The sequence below is a fragment of the Hippopotamus amphibius genome, chromosome 4 (genome assembly GCF_030028045.1).
Source record: "Hippopotamus amphibius kiboko isolate mHipAmp2 chromosome 4, mHipAmp2.hap2, whole genome shotgun sequence".
Lineage (NCBI taxonomy): Eukaryota > Metazoa > Chordata > Mammalia > Artiodactyla > Hippopotamidae > Hippopotamus > Hippopotamus amphibius.
This window is the reverse complement of record NC_080189.1, coordinates 110584774-110591718: the sequence shown is the minus strand read 5'-3', so window position 1 is coordinate 110591718 and position 6945 is coordinate 110584774. Positions and strand designations below refer to the sequence as shown.

The window sequence follows — 6945 nt, the reverse complement described above, 5'->3', positions numbered from 1 at the left end:
TCATTGATTATTAGTTGGGAGACTGGCCTGGTGTTACACAAGATTTCTATCTTTAGAAGTCAATCCTAAAATAGGGAATCTTGCTTAAACAATACTTAGAAATAGTCTTCAACACAAAGATTCCAGAAATCAGTGATAGGATAAGTAAGCTGGGGAGGAATAGTGGGCTAATTTCTAAAAGATGCTTCCAATCAGCTTTTCATGGATGAGCCAGAGAGAGCAGATTTGATGAGGAGAGTCTTCACCCTGCAGATCAAGAGCGACAACTCCAAACGGCATTTTGGCCTTTTCATTTCCAACCCACATATGTTTTCTGCAGAGCAAGTACAGGGGCACTGGAGATTACATGAGACATCAAATATGTAGCTAAATATACATGATATTTGCCCTCCAATAAAGAGATATATTGTTTCAAATCACTGGACTGATTGTGCCTTCTGGGAAATGGCCTTTCCCTTTTGCTACTTTTTCATTCATTCACTCCATAAACATGTCAGAGTTCACTGCCAGAAAGATACAAAGATATAAAAATGTATAAAACATAATAACTACCTCTCCAACTTTACAGCCTGGAAGAAACACAGGTATTAGTGTCCCACTTAAATCTGTTCTTCTCCTGTAACATTTGTTTGCATCATGTTGACAGGAGCACTAAATGGCCACAGCATCCTTGCACACCTGCTGATACACACGTACATCCTGCCTTACACAATAGGCGGCCCCTGGGGGGTGATTTTCTTTTAAAATCTATTTACTTCCCATTAAAAATAATTTGTGGTAACATCTTAAAATAGAACTATTCACAAGCTATTGGAAATATGTTTTGAAGGATGAAAGTGGTCGGTGATGTGTTTCAGACACATTTCTATCATATCAAGTGAGATGCGCCTGGATACAGTCATCAGCAGATGTTTGCTCCTGGGAAACAGGATAAAAATAAGACTCAGGGCTCCCTTGTGACCTGCTGGGGGATGTGAGACGGTGACTGGCTTTGCCCAGAGAAACAGCCTGCCCACACCCAGAGGCACACTTGTGACTCAGGGGTGCTGGAGCCTCGACTTTAGACCTAGTTTTCCAGTCGGTCTTGTTTACTGAAGAAGCTCGTGTTCCGTTTGCCCCGTGATTGCTGTCAGCACGGTGATATATCCTAGCCAACAGCTTATGCCCCGAGCCTGATGACCTGTGGGGAAGGTTTACTAGCTAGTTTGTATTTGCTTTGTTGGTTTTCTTGGGACGCTGATTTAGTGCCATATTGAGCCTCCCAACAATTGATTCCTGAGATATTTTGCTAATTTTACTTATGCTTTTCATTTATTTAATTTAAAAAATTAAATTGTTATTGAAATATAGTTGATTTACAATGTTGTGTGAGTTTCAGGTGTACAGCAAAGTGATTGAGTTATATATGTATATATATATATATATACACTCCTTTTCAGATTCTTTTCCATTATAGGTTATTGCAGGATACTGAGTGGAGTTCCCTGTGCTATACAGTAGGTCCTTGTTGATTATCTACTTTATATACAGTAGTGTGCATACGTTAACCCCCTAGTCCTAATTTATTCCTCCCCCTTTGGTAACCACAAACTTGTTCTCCACTTCTGTGAGTCTATGTTTTGTAATTACGTTCACTTGTATCGTTGTTTTAGATTCCACATATAAGTGATATCATGCAATATCTGTCTGTCTCTGTCTGATTCACTTCACTCAGCATGATAATCTCTGGGCCCATCCATGTTGCTGCAAATGGCTTATATTATTACTTTTATGGCTGAGTAATATTTCATTGTATTGCTTTTTAGTTTATGTTGATTTGGGTCTCTTATCTGCAAATCGTTGTCACGTTATAGCATTGGTTTATGTGGTCGACATGCTTGATACCAGTAGATTTTGCAGGTACTATATTTGCAGTTCAGATAAAGGGACCCAAGATGGGGAGTTGTGAGCTATAATCTCGTGCTTCACACATAGGCTACCCTTCATAAAATATGTTTCCATGTTATTGAAAAGTCTCTAATGCAGTGCTACCACTCGTTGCCAAAGCACTTGAACACAGGGTAAGTCTTAGCTTCCTCCTTAGGCAAAGGAGTGCCGAGGCTGCCCTGGTTTGCCAAAGGGGCATTGACTGAAGTGGTTCAATAGGGATTGCTTCGTCTCAATACATACCTCAAAATTTTATTGTATGTTTTGTTAACTGAACCATACAACAAATTAAAGATCAGAAAAATATTGTATTAATTTTCAATTCCACCTCGCTGAAGATATGTAACAACTCTTAGTTTATCTTGAGAAGATGGTCCCAAATGTACATGTGGAGTATTAATCTTACGAGCTGTTCTGTGAAAGAAATGGGGTCTATCTTGAAATAAACTGGGAAATAGTCTCAATTCTTACTCTCTGCTCCCTTGAGCTCCACGTGTATTAGTCCATCAATGCTTTGAGAAAAAGTCATATAGAAACGTGACCGTATTTGGTTAACCCAGAATTTCCCAATTTACTTGTCCTCTCTGCTCTTTGAACTAAACACCCTTTAACATTCTCAGAGAGTAGATGAACTTCAACACCTAGAAATGCTGGCTCAGGGAGTCTCTGATGGTTTCAATCCTAATTTCTTCTCTTCTTGTACCAATACTGTTCCTTTTATCTTTGCTATGCATGCTCTAATCCTTGTCTGTATAATTCTTCTCTCTCCCTGGTGTGTATTTCTTTGTCCAAAGGTCTTGATCATAAAATTAAAAGAAAATTAAATTTTGTTGCTACATCTGTGAAGTGTGGGAAGTTCAGATTTTAAATGCAAGTTCTTCATGAATTATTTTTCAAGAGTATTACTTTTCCAGTGTTTCCTCTTAAATGCACAGTGATTGGTCATGAATTAACACAGATAATGTGTCTCTCCATTTGCATTGTAGCCCTCTAGCATCTGTCTTTTGGAATGTTCTAGGCCTGTAGCCATTTTTGTTTCCTCTTCTATAAATTCAAGATGAAACTAAGTCTCCTACTGAATACAAATATGTGTCAGTAAACCCTCCCCCCCCCCCCCCCCCACCAAACCACCAGAATGTCCTCTCTGCTAGAAGTAGCTCCAGGGTTTCATCATTTAACCATTTCATCCCCAGTACTGTGCGAATCACAGCCTTTACTAAGAACACTACTTACTGCACTCAAAACTTGATACAAAACTTGAGTTAATTTCGAACAATAAAATCTCCCAAATATAATGAAACACTTCGCAAAAAATTATCCCCTTTTTCTCTGTCTCTCCGTCTCTGTTTCTCTCTCTGTCTCTGTCTGTCTCCATGTAATCCAGCTTTTCCTTAGTGTCTTTATTTGCGATTGCTTTTTGCATCCCTGTTCATCTCAGAGCCCTCATCTCCAGTTAGGTGTTGTAATTCACTAACCCCACCCAGGAACCCACCTCTCAGTATTTTCTGATTCACATCACCTCCCCGCACAAGACCCTGTTAAAGAGCGTGACGGTGTAGCAGTGTTATTTACCCATCCTGGCAGTCCATGAACGTTCAGAGTCAAGGATCCCCTCTGTGTCCCTAGTACCCAGCAGCATGAGAACAAGCAAGCATCCAACGGTTGTTAACAAATGCCTGATTTGTCTGAAGCTATACCTCTTTATAACATATCCTGTACATACGTAAGAAACTTCCGGAGGTCCTAATGACAAGTGACTCAAAATGCAGCTGCGATAAAATACTACCTTACGAATGTATGCCTATTATAAATTGTGGTGTTCACGGTGCCCATACACGTGGTCTTTCCCTGCACGCCATTTTTACTTACGATTGTACTATTACGGTTTTCTTGACAAAGCTTATTTAATCATCCTTTTGATGGGCTAGGTCGTATTTGAGCACAATGTCATGTTTTAATTTATGGAATCATTTTCTTATTGTTCAGTTGCATTTGTATGTGTTCTTGTCCAGCATTTATTTCTCTACTATTTACAGTTCATAAATAACAGAACTAGCATTTGAACCCGGTCAGTCTGGCTCCAGAATTCCTGCTCTTAATCACTGTACTTCTCTTGCTTTGTAGGCTACATTTCTCATCATGCAATTGCCAAGTCAAAGGATATGGCCGTCACTCTTTCTGTGCAGACTCATAGGTTTATTTACAGGTTTAAAAGCAAAAAAAAAAAAAAATGTTATAAACTAACAACTTACAGAAAAAATATTTTTAATAAAAATAACTTTTATTAAATTTGTTAGTATAAAATCATACCTTGAATTGTTTTAATTTGCAATGTATATTTCTTACAAAATCAAAGATGTTTCATATGTTTATATTCTATAGCGTTTTCATTGTGAGAATTATTTGTTTATATCCTTTAGAAATATGGCCTTTGGAGCTGTGGTTGTTTTGTTTTGAAATTAAGATAAATGTTAAAATGCATCTGTGATAACGCGTGCAAATGTATTTCCTAGTTTGCCAGCATGTTTTTATTCTAGTTGTGTTATTTGCTTTAGTTTTTAAATTTATGGGATACATTTTTAATGTATTTTAGCTGTAAATTTTACTTTTTAACTTTGAAATCCATTTTAGTTTTTAAACATCAGGCTTTGTTTCTTTTACACCAAAGATGGAGGCATCATTATTTTTCCTCTTATCTATTTTTAGCTTTTTGATATTCCACTCTTTAACCCACTCAGAGCTTATTTTGATGTGTGGTATAAGTTTTCTTCAACATGTTTTTATTTCAACAGGAGCTATTGAAAGGCTGTTTATTTTTTCCTCCCAGGTGAAACTCCATGAAATCTGTCTTGTAGAAGTGGTTGTAGTTCATGAAGTCTGTCCCACTATATACCCAAGGCCATGGAACCTGAGTGAAATCTCATCATCCCATGTCACATTTCAGGTAGTAGCTAAGGCTGATGCTTCTTTACTTAAAAGAAAATGTTGGGTGCCTGTTTTGGGGTTAGCCTTCCTTGAGTTGGCTTTCTGGTCAATGTGGTACTTACCTGCATCCCAGTGCCTATTAGCCTTTGTTTGACTGTTTATAAACATACGGTCCTGAGCCTATTAGCAACCATTGCATATATTGGGAGAGTGGTAGCACTTCAGGAATACAACGTCAGAAAAGCCCGCTAGCGAGTGAGGGTCCACCAAGGGGCTGGAGCACGTGCAGTGGGCAAGATGACCCCCGTCCTTGGCTTATGTTTCCACGAAGGAACTCCTCCCAGGGCAGCCTCCTGGCCCCTTGGCCAGTTCTGTAATTTCCCCAGGTGGGGAGGAAGAGTGATCACCTGAGTGGTAAATTCCAAAAAAAGGAGCTGGCTGTGCAGGCTCCATCCTTTCTCCCATCTCTGTCTCCGGGGTGTTGGCTCTGGGCATCTGTGCACTTAGCCTGAGAGCCCAGCCTCCGGGAGGGGGGCCCTGAGCTTTCAGAAATGCGTGTGGTTGCGAAGGTAACTGCCTAGTTGCTGAGTTTATTGTTGAGAAGCCTCTGTGCTACACGCCTCAGCCACACCTTCCCACTTCGCAGGCGCGTTAATTTCCATTTACCAAACTTCTGCATCTGTCTCTTAATTGGTTCCAGGCATAGATACATATAAACGTGTCACGGATTTTCTTCAAACTACATCGTAATCCAAGATCAAGAATAAACGTATTGGAAGGAATTAAAATATTCGCTTCCTAACTGCATAAAGATTCATTCAATCTACTCCACTGGATATTAGTAAAAATAAAAGACACTTTCTGATTTTTCTTTCCTTGAGACCTCATGTATTGCATACAACAGTACCCAGGAAGTGACAACATACTTAAAACATTACATATATGTATGTGTGTGTGTGTGTATGTGTGTGTATTCTAGATAGATAGATATACAGAGAGAGAAAACACTTCTGACCTTGAAGAGAGAGATAGAGAGAGAGAGTTCTATATTCTATCTTCCTCTATTCTCAATTTTTACAAAGCATGTTAAAAAAAAACTATTAATCTTATAAACAAAAACACTTGGTTCTCCCTTATGTTCTGAAGATTCCAAATTCCCAAGGACGCAGACGTGACCTGTGTGGTGTACTTGCCCTTGGAGTGAAGGCGCATGGGCTACGGCAACTGTCCCTGTGGGCTGGGGAGAGTGGATGCAGCTGCCTTTAGCTCTCTCAGGGCCTGTGGGCATTCACCTAACCTGATCTGACAGAAATATTTCACAGAAATTGTCAAGTGCCTCTGGTGTCTTTACAACAGTAGTAAAGTGATGCTAAAATATAGATTTTTAATGCCTCCCCAATTCAGCTCAGGTATCACCTCCCTCCAACCAGACTATGAGACACCAGAGGGTAAAAGCCCTTTCCTATGAATAGTTCTGTTCCGAGTGTGTATCACAGGACTTGGTGTACAGCTGGCAGTACGCACTGCTTAAGAGAAAAAAATATGTTTGAGCGATCCACAAATGACAAACACTAGTCCCAATAAAAGAACAGAGAAAATAAACCCAGTGATTTGAAGGGCCTGCATCTTTAGTGCTTCCCTGCAGTCCTTTTGGTGTTTCTCATGGTTTTGTGTCTTTAGATTTTAAGTGCAGGAGCCAGCACTTCTGTTATTAGAATAAAATGACTTTGGCTAAGTCTCGCCTCTTAATTGAGAAACAGCAGAAGACTTTCCAAAAGGCCCCTCCTCACTTTTTTTTTAAGCTCTTTATTGGAATAGAATTGCTTTACACTCTTGTGCCAGTTTTTGAGGTACACTAAAGTGAATCAGCTGTATTTATACATATATCCCCATATCCCCTCCCTCCTGCAACTCCCTCCCACCCTTTCCATTCCAGCCCTCTAAGTCATCACCCATCATTGAGTTTATCTCCCTATGTTATGCAGCAACTTCCCACTAGCTAACTATTTTACAGTTGGTAGTGTATATATGTCAATGCTACTCTCTCACTTCATCCCAGCTTCCCCTTCGCGCCCCCCCCCCACCCACCTTGCA

General features: G+C 39.7%; 1 long non-coding RNA gene across 1 annotated transcript; it reads left to right on the top strand.

The window, feature by feature from the left end:
- Positions 1-1454: 1454 nt before the first annotated feature.
- On the top strand, positions 1455-5682 carry LOC130850912 (uncharacterized). The gene is made up of 3 exons (XR_009053059.1): positions 1455-1496; positions 4754-4870; positions 5552-5682. It is a non-coding gene; the product is annotated as an uncharacterized LOC130850912 (long non-coding RNA).
- Positions 5683-6945: the final 1263 nt, after the last annotated feature.